General features: G+C 35.3%; 3 protein-coding genes across 9 annotated transcripts in view; 1 reads left to right on the top strand and 2 right to left on the bottom strand.

Annotated features, from left to right (window-relative positions):
- The window catches only part of LOC142341755 (protein XRP2-like), a 525,423-nt gene that overhangs the window by 343,187 nt on the left and 162,873 nt on the right, over positions 1-19,363 (bottom strand). The window lies entirely within an intron of this gene.
- Positions 1-19,363, top strand: part of LOC142341757 (serine/arginine-rich splicing factor 4-like) — a 340,718-nt gene that overhangs the window by 202,704 nt on the left and 118,651 nt on the right. The window lies entirely within an intron of this gene.
- Positions 1-19,363, bottom strand: part of LOC142341750 (acid-sensing ion channel 1A-like) — a 148,860-nt gene that overhangs the window by 104,598 nt on the left and 24,899 nt on the right. Inside the window, exon 1 of one of the 5 annotated variants that reach the window (XM_075392933.1) lies at positions 16,061-16,160. The exons of the other annotated variants lie outside the window; for them this stretch is intronic. The gene's annotated coding sequence lies outside the window, so the exon portion shown is untranslated. Of the gene's footprint in view, positions 1-16,060; positions 16,161-19,363 lie in introns of those variants that run through there. 5 annotated transcript variants of the gene reach the window in all.

Below are 19,363 nucleotides of genomic sequence, written 5' to 3'. Positions count from 1 at the left end.
GGAGGAAAAATATTGGTCTGTTCAACAATTGGTTCCAGTGAAAGACAGGCAGGTACCCACCGGAGCGGAAGACTTAATTGAAAACGAGGCGGAACCTGACGGCGAGGAAGACGAAGACCTTGAAGTTCAGAGACTGAGATGCAAGCTCAAGATGTTGTCAAAATTGAGACAATATTTTAAGAACTTTTACAGCACCATTCCTGTGTTTGGGTTCAACAGTTCAAGGTACGATTTGAACTTAATCAAAGAGTATCTTCTGCATCACCTCTTAATAGAAAAAACGTTATTCCTAAAGTGATTCGAATGGGGAATAAAAATATTGGCATGATTTTTCTTGGTCTACAATTTCTGGACATTTTAAACTTCCTGGGAGGAGCGACAACTTTGAATAACTTCCTGAAAGCCTATGGAGCAAGTGAAGAAAAAGGTTTCTTCCCCTATGAATGGTTCGACAGTATTGAGAAGTTGAATGAATCCCATCTACCTCCAATAGATAGTTTCTGGAGCAAGTTGAAGAACCACAACGTTCTGTCGGTCGAGTACGATAAGTTTGTGCAATTGAAAAACAGTGGAATGCAATAGGAAACAATTTTGAAGAAGATGCGACTCAAGAAAATTCCACAAAATGCTAAAGAAAATTACTTGGAGCTGCCAAAAAATTGGAAAAGAGAAGGCATGCAGACGTTTCGCGACTTCGTCAGGTGGTACAATAACAAAGAAGTCGAACCTACACTTGAGGCTATGAACAAAATGATCAGTTTTTACCACTCAAGACAAGTAGACATGTTAAAATTGGGGTACACTTTTACCAACTTGGCAAACAGGTTCCTTCATTCGTAAACAGATGCAGCTTTCTTTCCGTTTTGTGAGAAGGATAAAGACTACGACAACTACATTCAAAAGTGGCTAACAGAGGAACCCTCAATTATTTTTACAAGGTATGCAAAAGTCGGGGAAACAAAGATCAGAGAGTCTGAAAATGTTTGCAAATCTATAGTCGGCATTGATGAAAGTCAACTTTACCCTTTTTCCATGACAAAACAGATGCCAACAGGGCCCTATTCAAAGTGGGAGTACAATGAACAGACTGAAAAATTTCATCCAAACAGGAACTGGAGAAGCTACTTTGAACAGCAGGTCATGGACTACTTCCAACAGGTTCACCCCAATTGTAAAATACAAACCCAGTTCACACACAAGAAACAAAAGAAGCTCGGTCCTTATTTAGTTGATGGATTTTGTAACCATTGCAACACGGTTTTTGAAGCGATGGGTTGCTTCTTTCATTTTGTCCCTGTCAAGAGGAAAAACCGCTTCTCTTCGAGGACATTGAAAGAGGATTGAAGCGGAGAGAACGTGACAATGATAGAAGAGAGTACCTGAAGGGATTGGGGTTGAATGTTGAAGAGATCTGGAAGAGTCAATGGAAGAAGTGGAGGAGCGAAAACACAAATTGAGTTGAAGACTTTCTCAAGTCAAATTATCCCTTCCAACCATCGACGAACAAAAACTCGCTCATTGAGAAAATTAAACGTGGAGAACTGTTTGGTGTTGTCGATTGTAGTCTTGAAGTTCCGGAGGATAAGTATCATTACTTTAAAGACTTTCCTCCAATTTTCAAGAACTGTGAAGTTGGACAAGATGATATTGGGGACCATATGAAAGAGTTTGCAGAACGCAACAAATTACTATCCAGACCCAGAAAAATGCTCATTTCCAGTTTCAAGCTAGAACGAGGACCAGTTATTACACCACTTTTGTTTTTTTTTAATCTAGAAAAAGGTGTGATCCTGAAAGACGTCTTTTGGTTTCTCCAATACACTCCCCGGCGCTGCTTTGAGACATTTGTTCAGAATGTTGTCGACGCCCGACGCGAAGGAGACCAGAATAAGGAGTCAACAGTCGTTGCGGAGACAATGAAGCTGATAGGAAACAGTTCGTATGGATATCAGATCATAGACCGTAGTCGACATACGAATACCCAGTACGTGAAAGGATCACAGGTGGACAAATTTATCAACAATAGGTTTTTCAAGACTATGAATGAGCTACCAGAGCAGATATATGAAGTAGAAATGAGCAGGTCGCGTATCGATCATAAAGAACCAATCGTTGTAGGCTTCTTCATCCTCCAGTACGCTAAACTCACCATGTTACAACTTAAATACAACTTCTTCTCCCCTTTTTTTTGATAAGAACAAGTACGAACTCATTGAAATGGATACCGACAGTCTCTACATGGCCCTTAGCGAGGAAAAAATTGACGACATCATTCGACCAGAAATGCGATCAGTGTGGTATTGGATGAGACAGAGCGACTGCAATGATAACTTTGCAGCAAACTCCAGCAGCAATTTCTTCCCACGAGAATGTTGTAGAAAACATGCTGCCTTTGACAAGAGAATTCCTGGACATTTTAAGGAAGAATTTCGGTGCTCTAAAATGATTGTTCTTTGTTCAAAGACGTACTGCTGTTACGATGAGGAAACAGACACAGTTAAACTATCAAGTAAAGGACTCAACAAGAACAATATTGAGGATTCCCTAAACAAGTATAGAAAAGTTCTGTTCAATGAGGAGCGAGTTTATTCAACAAATCGTGGGTTCAGAGTTGTTGACAACAAGAAAGTTCGTATCTACGAACTAAAGAAAGTAGGACTGTCATATTTTTATCCGTAGCGTAAAGTCTGTGAAGATGGTATTCACACTACTCCTTTAGATTTAAAACTCATTTTCCTTAGTCTTATACTTACATCGCCTCTTTACTTATGTTTTTAATTCAGTTTTCCTACCAAAATCTCTTTTCAACAAAAGACCTTTTTTGAAATAAATGAATTAGATACAACTACACATACAATTAATTAAACACAAAATTACAAAACCTCAATAGAAAGTTTTGAAAACCATTTGCAACATTTTACGGATTACTGTTGAAACAGTTCAAGACTTTCGTTTTCAAAACTCACAAAACATCAGCAAAGAACTTCAAAATATAAAAATCTTTTAAATATTTAGATGAGACTTTGGAAAATAATACATATGCAAAATAAGTAGCATAAAAACAACACAATTCTGAATCTTGGATTCTCCTGTACTAATGAACCAAAGTTTGCTTTTGTCCTGATGCCATATTTTCCAAAAATTCTCCCATCGAATCACCGTAGAACAACTTTCCATTCTTATTCGCAAGCAAAATCCAGTGGGAGCCCGGTTGAGTAGATGGATCGATGTTGATTATACAAAACGTTTTTGTAGGTAAATTTTTTGGTCGACGATCTGCAGGGAAGGAACCGAGGTATTTGAACTTTAGGTGTGGGAACCTGTTGACAACTTGTAAGAGTTGTTGATTATCCATTTTTGGTGACTGATCCCTCCTTATCAATTGCAATTGAACTTATACGTTCACCACTAACAAATAATTCTACAGTATTGGTCAAATTGTTAGCAAAGTAGAGCTCTAAACGAATTCCTGCTCCAACTACATCAGGAAAATGCATTTCGACATTGGCCTCCTGTGTGGAAGTAAGATCGAAAAATAAATGAAAATGGTTTTCAGAATCCTTGTATTGAATGTTAGGACCGTCATCATCAAAATTGAGTGCTTTCATTGTTTCAACATAAGCTCTCACGTGATTTTCTGTTTTCAAGTTGACTATAGTTTGATTCCCACGCACAATTTTAACTTTTCGAAGACCAAATTTACGAAAATGGAATGAATTCGTGTTGTATGTTCCACTGAACTCATTATTCAGATTCATATCAATATCAATCATTCGAATTGGTTTGTTTGAAAATATTTTTTCTTGTATAAACTGGTTCTGTCCTGCGGGAAAAATAAACGTCTTTGGAACTTCTTCATAATAGTAAAATATGGCAGGTTCTCGAAGCAGTTAAACTATCAAGTAAAGAACTCAACAAGAACAATATTGAGGATTCCCTAAACAAGTATAGAAAAGTTCTGTTCAATGAGGAGCGAGTTTATTCAACAAATCGTGGGTTCAGAGTTGTTGACAACAAGAAAGTTCGTATCTACGAACTAAAGAAAGTAGGACTGTCATATTTTTATCCGTAGCGTAAAGTCTGTGAAGATGGTATTCACACTACTCCTTTAGATTTAAAACTCATTTTCCTTAGTCTTATACTTACATCGCCTCTTTACTTATGTTTTTAATTCAGTTTTCCTACCAAAATCTCTTTTCAACAAAAGACCTTTTTTTGAAATAAATGAATTAGATACAAATACACATACAATTAATTAAACACAAAATTACAAAACCTCAATAGAAAGTTTTGAAAACCATTTGCAACATTTTACGGATTACTGTTGAAACAGTTCAAGACTTTCGTTTTCAAAACTCACAAAACATCAGCAAAGAACTTCAAAATATAAAAATCTTTTAAATATTTAGATGAGACTTTGGAAAATAATACATATGCAAAATAAGTAGCATATAAACCACACAATTCTGAATCTTGGATTCTCCTGTACTAATGAACCAAAGTTTGCTTTTGTCCTGATGCCATATTTTCCAAAACTTCTCCCATCGAATCACCGTAGAACAACTTTCCATTCTTATTCGCAAGCAAAATCCAGTGGGAGCCCGGTTGAGTAGATGGATCGATGTTGATTATACAAAACGTTTTTGTAGGTAAATTTTTTGGTCGAAGATCTGCAGGGAAGGAACCGAGGTATTTGAACTTTAGGTGTGGGAACCTGTTGACAACTTGTAAGAGTTGTTGATTATCCATTTTTGGTGACTGATCCCTCCTTATCAATTGCAATTGAACTTATACGTTCACCACTAACAAATAATTCTACAGTATTGGTCAAATTGTTTGCAAAGTAGAGCTCTAAAGGAATTCCTGCTCCAACTACATCAGGAAAATGCATTTCGACATTGGCCTCCTGTGTGGAAGTAAGATCGAAAAATAAATGAAAATGGTTTTCAGAATCCTTGTATTGAATGTTAGGACCGTCATCATCAAAATTGAGTGCTTTCATTGTTTCAATATAAGCTCTCACGTGATTTTCTGTTTTCAAGTTGACTATAGTTTGATTCCCACGCACAATTTTAACTTTTCGAAGACCAAATTTACGAAAATGGAACGAATTCGTGTTGTATGTTCCACTGAACTCATTATTCAGATTCATATCAATATCAATCATTCGAATTGGTTTGTTCGAAAATATTTTTTCTTGTATAAACTGGTTCTGTCCTGCGGGAAAAATAAACGTCTTTGGAACTTCTTCATAATAGTAAAATATGGCAGGTTCTCGAAGCACTGTGAACTTGTTCATTGTTTAGATAGACTTCACAATTAGAGAAAAGAGAATGAAGAGCATTGTTTACCAATAATGTTTCTTCGTCTTTGTCTAAACCTGTTCGATCTCCTTTAATAACCCTTCCTCTGATGAATAATCGAGTAGATCGCAAGTCAGTAAAAATATTACGATCTGTTCCTAAAGAGTTCATCAGAGAAATCTGATGAACTCTTTAGGACAATTTAGAAGAAAAGCTGAGATTCCGAAAGAGCTTCAGATTATAATAGTTATGTGGGTTTATCATTAATATCAGTAAAACGAGCACGACTGTTCGGTACGAAGAATTCTGAGCGAAATGATGTTACATTTGAACAGTATCTCAACAAATCAGGTGTAGATGGTCTCAAATCAATCATAAGATGAGCATATGGTTCTTGTGTTGCAACATCATACCACTGTTTTATTTGTCTTCCGAGACCTAGCTGTCTTCCCAAGATATCAATTTGCTGCACATCTCTAGGTGATTTGAACAAAACAATGTGAGTAGTCTGCAGCTCGGCATCACGTCCTTTTTTGTTTTTGTGGAAGAGATTATGCTTGATATATACACAATTTAGGTTTCGATGTCTACCAACTGTCGCAATTCCGTTGAATTTTTCCGACTTGGAAAAAATGTCAAATGAATCATCGAATATAAGTAAATATTTAGTGCCTTCAGCGGGTAAGTTGTCGATTAAATCAAAGTCGACGCCCTGAATGAATTCTATGTCTGCAATTGATTGCACCATTGTGTCGTAAATTGGCTGAAAGTGCTTATAAAAGTATAAAACTCGATCAAATGATGGTTGAAAAGTTCTCATTCGCAGCATATCATTGATAAAGACAGTTTTTCCAGATCCGGAAGGACCAACAAGATACATCAAAATTCGTTCGTTTGTTGAAATGATTTTGTTCATTTTATGTTCTGGGATTCGGAAGTATATAACCAACGGCACTTGAAAGAATAGCAATCCAAACTGTTCGTTCGTCACAAGTTCTAGCAAAAATAAGATTAATAATTGAAAACAGAAGCAGTACTAATACAACTAAGCACTGAAATATTGACAGAAAAGCTGTTCGAGAGCAGGTGCGACCACAGATTTTCCAAGGAGGTCTTTCTTGCTGGTTATTATCAAAAATAAAGTCAGATGCGTGATTGAGATGATCTGTCATTAGAGAGCAACTGATTTTTGTTCGTCTTTAGGTAATAATGATTCACACTTTGATTAATTGGAATCGTGGTGACATTTTCAAAAAACGACAATATGCAAAACCTGTCATATGTCCCAAGAAACAAAAATTCAATCTAGAATTAAAAAATGGAACCATGTAACAATATCCAGGGCCGATATTTAGATTTGTTTTCAGGCATCCTGCGGCATCATGAAATGTAGCATGAAATCGAAAATTTTTTGACCAATTGAGAAGTTTTTCTAACTTTGAATCACCAACTCCTATTAGTCCCCCAAACGGAGTTTCTCTGTTGATTTTATCCAGATCTACACTTTTGTCCAAGCTTCGACAGACAGCCAAAAAATAATTTTTGCGTTTTGTATTTCCAACAAAAAGTTTACTGATTTCTTTCTCCAACGCTACAATTTCCTCAATGTTCATATCTAGCAACTGTACCGGAACATTAAATTTTAAAAAGTGATTAAATACAAACATCACAACATACAATATAAAAAAATTACAATTACAGTTATGCACTTTGCGATCTTTTTTTGATTTTTGACTTTGTTCAGCACTGAAATAATTTCATCACTCATTTTGTGTACTTTCTCCATCTCACCAATTCTGACCGAAAGAAAGCATTTCCTTCTAAAACTGTCCTTTTCAGTCCCTCGTGTGAACAGCTTGATTGTGAAATAACATAAATTCGGATCATCTTGGAAAAATATTCTAGTCACACACACCTTCCGTCGAGCAGTCTCACTCACCTCCCAGAACACGTCAAATTTTGCTTTTTCCTCAATATCAGTTGGTTGGAACACAGTGTCGTCAATCACCAGCTTCGCAGTACCTACAGTAGGTTCGAACAGTAGTGCTTCTTTTATCATCTCAGGTATCTTTTCAATAACAAGCTTCAATTCTCTGGCCGATAGCATCAGAAATTGATGCAGAACATATTCACTTTCCACGTTTTCGCGAAATACTTTCAAGTGAGTCCAGTTAGAGTTTGTGTTGACGGTTTCCTCTGGAATGCTGATTTGAAACTTCTGGTTCCCGTATTCTTGAAAGGACCAACAGTTGTTTCTTCCATCGTGCTCCTCATTTGGTTTTGGGCCGGTGTTGTCTTTTTTATCGTTGTTGTCTTTAAATAGAGAAAACATGCTCTCATTGTGGTATTCCAACTGTGGTGAGGGAAAAACTGGTTTTCCTTTGTAATCTCATTTGCGGAAGGGAAAGGAGAATGGTTTTTTGAAGTTAGGAGAGACAGAGCTTTGATCCATCTGTGAAGTGAGAATGTGAAGTATGTAAAATTTTTAAAGCAGAAAAGTTGGGTATACAAGTGTAACTGAATATTGAGAGTGGAAAGAAACAAATGAATGAATTGTCTTCAAGAAAGGGCTTGAAATCTTGAACCAATGAAATTTAAGTAAGAACGAGAACAGTAGCAAAAATAAGCTTCGTATCCAATGAGATCTTATAAAATAATTCGTAACCAACGAAAATAGAGCTTGCATCATGACGTAATAGTTATGTCACTTCTTTTTTTAGTAACATCACTTTATGTCAAAGATGAGTTTTCTATATTTAGTCACGTGAGGGAAATTTTAGCATCGAACACAAGCGAGTTATCTCTCTGTTCTATTGGAGAACACCTACATTTCGAGAAAGGAATATTTTGATGAGATGATTGACTCTCTTCATTGTCAGTTTCTTGAATCGGAGGAAGAATAAGATCTTTGAAATCGGGCAGAATGAAGGCTTCTGGTTTTTTAGAAAATGAGTCAGCATGCTTGGAGAACATGTCTTCTACCCACCAAACACCGTAGTGATTTATGTCACGAGAGTACGGGAACATAATACCTTTGCTGTCTTTCAACGGGTGAAACCCTTGTTCTTTTGGAATTCTTTCAATGGTTTGAAAATAAGTTTGGAGAGAAAGCAATGAATTGTTGACTTTTTCTTCGGCTAGCTGGAGGTTATGATGTCTAGCTGCCTCTAAAGTTCTCCACAAATCCTTCGGAAGTGTCAAGCTAGTAGTCTATGTTTTAATTGTTACTCTAGTGCAATCCACCTCAAACGATAATTCCAAATTGTTCTCGGTTACTACCGTTTTAAATATTGATTCTTCCGTGATAGGAACGTAATCTAAACCTGAATGCAGTGTAGAGAGAAAAGATGTAGAAGGAAGTAAAGGAAGAATTGGAGTATTTTGCATTTCTCTTTAGGCTACTAATGCTCAACCAAGACAAAAGACAAAATGAGTCAATAATGTTTTTCAGCATCAACATTCCAAAATCAGATCTGACAGATTAGTTGATTGGCTAAAAAAAATAAGAAATGAACATTTTCAAAACAATAATACAACTTTTTCTGAAATAGGAAAATTGGAATTCAGTTTAAAACGACACAGTAAAACTCTATTTTAAACAAAAAATTGATTTAAAAATTGTTAAAAAATCTGTAAAAACCAAAAATTAAAAATAATGTACTTTTTTGTTAATATGGGAATGCGTGGGTAAATGACCTTATTAATTTGTTGTTAAGACACTATTTTACTAATCCCGTTAGTGTGAACAGCTTGGGTATCATGCTGTGAGGTAAATTTTTGAAAAGTCGTACGTAACTGTAAATTAGTCATCCTAAATTATTATTGAAGGATTATCTTGCTAGTCCCCTTCGTGTAAACAGCTTGGGTATCATGCTGTGAGGAGGTACATCTTTGGAAATTTACATTAGTAAACTGTAATATGGTAGGGGTCAATGTCCTTACTAATTTGTTAAGGCACTATCTTGCTAATCCCTTTCGTGAGAACAGCGTGGGTATCATACTGTGAGGTACATTTTTGAAAATCACGTCTAACGTACGTAACTGTAAATGAGTCATCCTACCTAATTTATTATTAAAACATTATCCTGCTAATCACTTTCGTTAGAAAAGCTGGGGTATCAAGCTGTGAGGTACGTCTTTGGAAATTGACATTAGTAAAGTGTAATATGGTAGGGGGTAAATGACCTTATTAATTTGTTGTTAAGACACTATTTTACTAATCCCGTTAGTGTGAACAGCTTGGGTGTCATGCTGTGTGGTAAATTTTTGAAAAGTCGTACGTAACTGTAAATTAGTCATCCTAGATTATTATTGAAGGATTATCTTGCTAGTCCCCTTCGTGTAAACAGCTTGGGTATCATGCTGTGAGGAGGTACATCTTTGGAAATTTACATTTGTAAACTGTAATATGGTAGGGGGTCAATGTCCTTACTAATTTGTTGTTAAGGCACTGTCTTGCTAATCCCTTTCGTGTGAACAGCTTGGGTATCATGCGAACAGCTTGGGTATCATGCTGTGTGGAACACTTTTGAAAATCACGTAAACCGTACGTAAGTGTAAATGAGTCACCCTATCTAATTTAATATCAAAACATTACCTAACTAATCCCCTTTGAGAGATTAGCTTGGGTATCTTGCTGTGAGGTACGTCTTTGGAAATTTACATTATTAAAGTGCAATATGGGAATGAGTAAATGGCCTTACTAATTTAATCTTAAGGGATTAACTTCCTAATCCCCCTCTTGTGAACAGCGTGGGTATCTTGCTGTGAGGTACATCTTTGGGATTTGAGGGAAAATGGGCTATACCTAATGGTAATACATAGGTACTTCTTTTTACCCCCCTGTCTTGCTTAACTATTACTACTCCCCCCGCCCAGCTTAGTGAGCATAATTTTTTATGACCCTCAAGCGCACGTGCACTTTTCTTACATAGTAACGTGCTATATAACAACATATAACTGGGGATCATAAAAACACTGAGGGTGGGGGCGAAAAAGATTAGATCCGTATATTTACCATAATTGGGGACTATAGGTTCTCTGACCACTAAGCTGGTCGGGAGCTATAATGGAAAAGACCCAAAAGTCCTTAGAAACTCAAAGGAACGGTAAAAAACAAAATGCCTCGCATGAACAAAAATGTTCTCTGCAAAGCATAGAACTTGTTTAAACGCTGTTTTCTGGTTCAGATTCAAAAGCAGTTTTAAAAACCTGAAACTGCTTGCCTGTTTATACAACTTCAGCGCGATTAAAATGACATTACCAATTCAACTTCTCATTGACATGAGAAAAAGCCAATTACGTGATCAGAATCTAGGAAAAACAGAAGAAGGCAAGACCTCAATTCCAATATAAAAGTTTCCATTAACCAACGCAAACAAAAACTAAACTCCAAATTGATTGAAAGAAGACTTGCGAACTATTTAGAAAAAATTTTAAATCTCGAAAAAGCAGTACGAAAAGGAAACAAATTGCAGCCTATGAACAAATCGCCAGCATCGATGAAACGAAATTTCGTTCAAACATCGTTTTTTCACTGTACTTTAAGTGAAAACTTGACTTTAAACTTTATCAAAATAAGAGCACAGATCTGAAAAAAGTGATAACACGCAATACAAGGCAGTTTTTGAATTGAAAAGAACAAAAGAGACGCAAACAGTACACTACAAGAAACGACTAGTAGAATTGTGGTGTTTTATTGTTTCCAGAGGTAATCACACCCACAACAGTTATATATAAACTAAAAGTAGATACACGATTGAACCAAGTAATTTTGATAAGAAGGAAGACTCTCGAGTCAACACAATTAGCAAAGTGTATTATAGTTTTTGTTTACAAAAGTATAGTATTCACTGTACATTAGAAACAACCTAAACCTACACAAAATTTGATTTCCCATTGTTTGAAAAGTAAAAAATTCGGAGCTCAAATCGTGAATAAATTTGATTCAGTTACACATTTCTTCCTGTTCGTTAAACCGAGAGAAAATCTGTGCTCAACTCTGACTAGTAGAATCTCCTAAAAATCCAGTGTTTCATATAAACTCAAAAAAAGACTGGTATGAAAATTTTGCGAAAGTTTGAAATGCTACATTTCGATTTAACAAGAGGCCATATTTAAAACTGAGAAACTCTTGTTTACTTTGAGCAATTTAAAATTGAAATTACATAAATATCTGCCTAAACATAGATATAGCAGGTTATTGATAACCTTGGAACACTGAAAAAATTTTGAACAGCACGAGAATTTCTCTCGTTCAGCAATTGATATTCAACTTGAGAAAAGAACTTCGCAAACCGGACAAATTGGATATAATTTCGTTTCATTCTCTCCACACTTTTCTATAATACTCACTCTTCTCCCACTTACTCACTCACTCACTCACTTACTCACTCACTCACTGACTCACTCACACATTTACACTCGAACATATGCACAAACTCATGAACACACTAGTTCATGCACCAATGGACACACGCGCGCACAAACTCACTAATCGACTCACAAACATTAACAAGAACACTCATTTACCGAGAGACAGACAGATAGATAGATAGATAGATAGATAGATAGATAGATAGATAGATAGATAGATAGATAGATAGATAGATAGATAGATAGATAGATAGATAGATAGATAGATAGATAGATAGATAGATAGATAGATAGATAGATAGATAGATAGATAGATAGATAGATAGATAGATAGATAGATAGATAGATAGATAGATAGATAGATAGATAGATAGATAGATAGATAGATAGATAGATAGATAGATAGATAGATAGATAGATAGATAGATAGATAGATAGATAGATAGATAGATAGATAGATAGATAGATAGATAGATAGATAGATAGATAGATAGATAGATAGATAGATAGATAGATAGATAGATAGATAGATAGATAGATAGATAGATAGATAGATAGATAGATAGATAGATAGATAGATAGAGAGAGATAGAGGAAGAGAGGAAAGAGAGAGAGAGAGAGAGAGAGAAGATGGGAGACAGAGAGAAGGAGCATTAGAGAAAAAAAATCCTCACTACGATTTATTTTTGTACATATACACATCCTATGGCTGTTCGAAGAAAATATTTTCAGGTCAGATAATTGTATAGTGTGCTGAATCGGAATGAAAGGTCTCATTTTCAAATGAAAAAGAAACGAAATTTGAATTTTTAGGCCTTTTTGTTTTACACACTTTTTACACTTTCAACAATTTTTTTTGACCATCTTTTCTATTAGTTGTTTCCTTTTGCATTTAAAACAAAATGTATTTTTGAAAGTACAGTTCTATTGTTTTGAAATTTTCAACAATTTATTAATCGTTTTTAACGATTAATCTACAGTTTCAATTGGCAACAAAAAAATCCCACCCTTGAAACTCTATCTCAATTTTTCCAAAAAGTCTTAATCTTTTTCTCAATACAATTTTTTCTTTAAGGTTTTCCCTGAAACAGAACTTATGTTTATTTGGCTAATAATATCGATATCAACATGAAATTTGTTACACTTTAATACGTTTTTATAAAAAAAAACATATATGAATTTTCTGGCTCAATTGAACAAATGGAGGAAAAGCATAACTAAAGTACCTGCAACTTGATAGAAAATAGACAGCAAAATATTCAGACCAAATTAGGAATAGGCTAAATCCAAACGCATATGTGATAAACAATAGATTATGCTTTCATGGTAATCGTTTTTTGGACGCGCGTTGATCAGAAAAGCAATACAATTATAGAAAAATATATATGAAACGATGCGATAGAAAATTAGAGGGAGTTCAAATGGAACGGAATTTGAGCGTGTTAATAACAACCACAAAAACTCTTCGAAACTTTTTTTAACCATTTTTTGACATTGTACAACAAACAAAAGCAACATATTGCTCAAAATTCCAAAACATTTTTTTCTTCCATGATCAATTCCATTACAAAAGCTACATCTAGTAGGATGAAACCGTTTTGGGTCCTGAACTGGGTGTCAGAGTAGTTCAGAACTGAATCATCGAAAATTCATTTTGTTTTTTTTCTATGCTCAGAGATCTGATCATAGCATCTAATGGGACATTTCGTGATAAAATTATATTAAACCGAGCTAACTTATTCCGAGCTGACTCTTTACATCATGAATCTCAATTCTGAGGTTTCGGTGAGCATTATGAATTTTTACCCTGATTTTGGTCTGAACATCATGAAAATCACCATCATCCTGAATTTCAAAAACTCCACAGGATTTGTTAACACTTAATTCATCGAAATTATGGCTAAATACAAGATTAATAGAAATTCTAAAGCATTTATTTATTTAAATATTGTCTTCACGGAGAATGCAACGAGGGGGGGGGAGGAGGGGGGGGGGCAGAACAGATATTTTTCGGCACCATCCAGTTTACATCTTTACATCCAGTTCAATTGATGGCAGAACAGTAACCATAAATTTTGACGATCCGCAGAACATCTCGATTTTGAAAACGCAATTCATTTCAGATAATGCCACAAGTGCTTCTATTTTTTTTCCTGTGGACTCACACGCTATATCATAAGCTTGTGTAATGCAAGATCACAGCAAAAATGTAGTTCTCTTTTTGTTAAGAAGTGGTATATTACACTTCAGCGGGCAGAACAGATATTTTTCGGCACCATCCAGTTTACATCTTTACATCCAGTTCAATTGATGGCAGAACAGTAACCATAAATTTTGACGATCCGCAGAACATCTCGATTTTGAAAACGCAATTCATTTCAGATAATGCCACAAGTGCTTCTATTTTTTTTCCTGTGGACTCACACGCTATATCATAAGCTTGTGTAATGCAAGATCACAGCAAAAATGTAGTTCTCTTTTTGTTAAGAAGTGGTATATTACAATTTTCCTTCCCCAATGCAGGCCTATGGACTGAGATTACCGGCAAGTTTGTAAACAATATGGGCCTTAAATAATTTTTTTTTGCGTATACAAGTACTCGGGCTATTTATGAAACCAATATTTCTGTAGTTTGCTTTCTACTTGATGGTCTATACTTGCTTTCCTTTCTTGGAGATGCGAAATTTATTTCAAAAGTCATTGACACCGTCCGTACAATGAATTATTTGCTAGCAAAATTCGAAGAGAAGTTTAATTTAAGTAAATGTGGGCAACTGTATTTACCAAATATTGCCATTAAGGTCCAATATTTTGTTACAAAATCTACAGCCTAAAATGGTTGCAAAATGGCTGCAAAATGTATCATGTTCTAGCTCGTAATGAAAAAAGAAAATAGGTACTCGACTTTATGTTGGATAATTTTGGTTTTTTTTCTGAACGAAAGTGGAGGGAGCTGTCAAACTAGTTTATGAAGATTAAACCCTAACAAAATCCATTTAGATCTTACACTCATTTGCTTTTAGTTTTTATCTAGCAATTTTTGACTGCACCATTCAGTTTTTCAAGTTTTTTTTATTTTCAAAGAAAATTTGGAGGCAAACGCTCTATTTCGACCATTGATATGCTACTTTGGACCCGATGCCATCATGTTGTTTGTTAGCTCAGCTTGGTATATTTACGTCAAGCTTCCCAGTTGAGGCGCCATCCGGAAGAGACCTCTGATCAGACCGTGCCAGACCAAATTGTCCACTGATCAGATTGAAGTGCGCTCGAAACACCATGTGCGCTCGAAGTGCGCTCGAAGTTGTCTGGGACTTGGGTCTGATCAGAGGTCTTTTCCGTTTGGCACCTCAACGTGGGTTATCTGGACATAACTTTCGACAGATGGACAAATAAAAAAAACAGAGGAACTGCACACATGTTTGCAAGGACCCACGGACGCACGCACTCACAATCAAACACACCCCCCCCCCCCCCCCCACATACACCAATAAACACGCATGACAAGACTTACGTTCTTTCTAGAGGAAGGCAGTCAGTCAAGAGAGAAAACTTTGATGCAAAAGTCATAGAAAATAAGCTCACCTTTTAAATTGAAGATTTTTGTTGAAAACTTCAAATTTCCTTTTCTTAGAAAAAGATTTAAACAAATTGAATGTTTTGTTTTGAAAGAATCTTCTCTTAAAAGTTGATCGTTGATTTTGAGCTTACGGAATTAATCGTGGAAATGATTTGACGACTCAGTGTCGAGGTTAAAATAAAAGTTTCCCCTTGGAACGGAACCTGTAACAGGGTTAATTCAGGAAATGAGCATCTGTACTCCACAATTAATCAAGGTAAGATTGTCAACACTCGAACCTGTCATTGAATTGGGCTCCCATCGAAAGCGTTGTAGCAAAACCTATTTGAACTCTCTATATAATACAAAAGTCGGAAACTTTGAGAACTGCTAGAGGTTTTCCGAAGTACATACCATTAGAGGCTGTTGGTTGTATTTTTTTTTACTCATATTAATAAGAGTTTCATAAATAGAACAAGTTTTGGTATATAAATGCGTGACTTTTGACTTAATCTGCAAAATTAATTTAGAAATCTGCCTTCTAAAATGACTACACTAAATATCGTAATGTTTTCAAGGTGCCTACCGAATATGTCCAATGTTAAAAACCATAACAATTTTCAAAGTTAATATTAGAAAATTCGCGTCAATTGAAACTAATTGTCTTTAAAGTTTAATTAGAATTTTGTTTGCGTTATCAAAACATCCACATTTAGAGAACGAAAAATTAGGTCTCATTAATTACATAAATATTTTCAAAAGTTATTATTAAGAAAACTCTCTAGGTGTGCACTTTTTGGCCCTGAAGCCATTTTGGTCTTACCTCATATTTGCAGCTTTGTTTCTTTATATTCTCAAATGACTCTGTGATTATGGACATTAGTAAACCCGTGGGGGTTATAACTTATAACTACCGCTAGCGACTCCTTCGCAGGTTCAGGTCCAGTAGGTCTGGCGATTCCTGTTTAGACTTATGGCTGTAAAACATTACACATGTTCACAAGACAAAATAGCTGTAATTAGATACAGATACTTTGTTTGTTTCCCTATTTTTATAGGGAAGTACAGATCACAGCAACATGATTCCAATTTAGGAAATGATTCCCGTTGTCTGGATTGATTGACGGGTAATCGATCTGATTAAAGGAAGTTCGAACGGAACAGGATATAAATTAAGATTGGTGTTGGAACTTGTTTTAACTTTATTAAATATAAATTACTCGCATGTGTTGTAGAAATATTTCAGGATTTAAGTTCGCCGTATACTTGACAACTTGAGTTTCCAAAATTTCAGAAACTGGTCGACCCTCTTGTTAATTATGTATTGACGCATGATATATTTGTTGTGGTATATAGTTTTATTAACCATGGTATAAGTGATGTTAAAAATTACTATGATCATTTATGACAATGGTACAAAAAAATTAGGTACAGCATTACTTGTGCCCGATAAGCGTGATTTGTGCCCACAAATGTGGTTTGCAATAAGATATGAAAAAGGCGTAAAATATCGAAAAAAACTTAAATCTTGTTTTCTCTGCCTAGCAGAAATTATGACTAAACGTTCTCCTGCTGATGGCCCAGTTGTTACGGTGCAAAATATTGATTTCCATGTACAAAATACAAAAACAACAGATCAAGAACTAGAGCAGAGCGTGCACCGAATTTTTACCTCAAAAACGTCCTGTGGTAAAAAATTCAGCGCATGATCACCAAAATTGTCAGAGAACAATAGTAAACACTCAGTAAAATTTGCAATCGATCAATTGATCACTTAAAAATTGTGAATTACAACCCAGGTTGAGGTCCATAGACCCAAATTGAGCTATGATCAGACTATCCAGGCTGAAATGACCTCTGATCAGACTTAGCAGACCAAGATAATTTCTGATCAGATCCAGACGGTACCCAGACTATGGTCCAGACTATAATTAGAACCCAGGTTGAGGTCCAGACCCAAATTGAGCTATGATCAGACTATCCAGACTGAAATGACAGCTGATCAGATGTCCCAGAGAAATGATTTCTAATCAGATTTTCCAGACCAAGAAAACTTTTGATTAGACGGTACCCAGACTATGGTCCAGACTCTAGTGCACCTATAAAGACTATAAACACTATAAAGACTATACAGACCTTCAAGACCGAATTGACCTCTGATCAGACCTAAATCAGACCATGGCCCAGACTATTTTGCGCTCGAACTGCTGTTCACACCCAGTAATTTACGTTTGGGAACACACTGGTGTGCGTTCGAGTGGGTGATCGTAGCTCAAATTGAATCCGGACCTCACCCTGGGAATCATTAGGACGGAAACTACTTGTTAGATATGTCAAACAAGCTAAACTCGTTACATTATTTTGAATGCTTTCAAGATCTTATGTTTCATCTATTTAGTGATCATGTGCATAAGTTAAAGGTTGCTAGCAAATTCGTCGAAGGAAAGCGGTGACATGTAGCGCATTGCCCAAAATATAGTCCGGTTTTCAATCAAATTAAAAATTTATGGACGATTTGAATCAGACTTAACGAAACAGACCAATAAATATTAAAAAGCTGAACAAAATAGACACATAAGGCGTTAGAGACTTGTATGAAAACTGAATGAGCCCTGGAACAAGCAGTGAAAACTGAGAACTCTGTATTTCTACAATGATACTGTTTAGTAAAAATTGCAATGCGTCTGTGATTTTTACTAGTATTATATTTCTTTGGAAAAATTATTACCAAAGTTTTCTCAATTTTATATAAAAATGATTTTTTGTTTCTTTGTGGCTTTCAAGAAATTAAGGTTCAATTAATGACAACTTTTATGCGCTCTATTCAATTTTAGAAGTATTAGCTCCTAAATTACGAGAACCCGTTGTCATGTGACGGCACAAAACGCTCCAAAAATTTCACTCTGCTTATTTTATTCGTTTTCCGGAAAGAAATAAAAAATTTTCTAAAATCTTTTTTTTTGTTTTTGCCTGTTTTAGCAGCTAGCCGTGATTGATTAAGAAAATTTTAGTAGCCAAACTTAATAACAAAGGAACTCAATTTTTTGCTATGATAGACGGCTACGTTTGTTCATCCTGTCTCAGATCTGCTTTAAAATAAGGCAAAGTTTGTGGATTTGCAAAGTCCGCGGAGCTATACCGATTAAATCTCTTATCTCTTGCAGGATCATACAAACACTCCTAAAGACATGTAATATAGACCACAATATACAATACCTTATTTGCTTTTCTGGTTGCTTCTGAAACATTTTGTCTTTTTGTCTGGTAGTGTTAATGAGAATTAATTAAGAAACCCAATTGCGTTCTCTCAAAACATGTCAGCAGAATTTTCTTCGGAAGCCGAACTAATCATATTTAAGAACCTGGAAGGCCACGCCAAATGTTTGCAACTTTTATGCAAATGCGTCAACATTGATGCCAAGATCTTTACAAGTATTGCTGTGGATCTTACCATGATCTTGCAAGTTTTTATGCTAGTCTTTGCAGTGAGCTTGCAGAAAAATTGTACCAGCTATCGCATGTAAAATGTAGATCAAGAACAATAAGTTAATGGTATCGAATAGCCAAATTACAACAAGCAATATATATAGTAAGTAATATAGCATACATTTAACAACGATAATTGAAATATGCTAACAACAATTTATGTGCAATATTACCCGTACTCGTTTAGCATGATATGTGTGCGCCGCCAAAACAATTGTGAAGTTTTTGAGGTTACAAAAATGATTTTTTTCTTGATGTATTCGCTGAAGTATAAAAAATTGTAAAGACTCCGTCTATTATAGTACGTCCGTCTGTTCCTGCTCAAATGAAGAATGCCATAAAAAACTTAGTATATTTTTAGTATAAATTGTATTCAAAACAACCAATCCGGATGAATTAAAACAAATCTTTGTTATCAAACTTTGATTAGGAATTAAAAATTTTTGCTAATTAAAAGTTGAAATAAAGAAGTGTTTGTTTTGTTGAAGAATTCTTCATTCTTCTCAATAGCTCTTTATAACATCAGTCTTGTTCTACTTAAATTTCAGAATTCTTCTCTTTTCAATCTTCATTGAACCCTTGAAAATTATTTACGTTCTCCCCACTCGTTGGGTGAGACAATACTTACAAAAACGGGACC

The sequence above is a fragment of the Convolutriloba macropyga genome, chromosome 6 (genome assembly GCF_964194025.1).
Source record: "Convolutriloba macropyga chromosome 6, txConMacr16.3, whole genome shotgun sequence".
NCBI classification, from domain to species: domain Eukaryota; kingdom Metazoa; phylum Xenacoelomorpha; order Acoela; family Convolutidae; genus Convolutriloba; species Convolutriloba macropyga.
The sequence above is the reverse complement of the archived record's forward strand: the minus strand, read 5'-3'. Positions and strand labels throughout refer to the sequence as shown.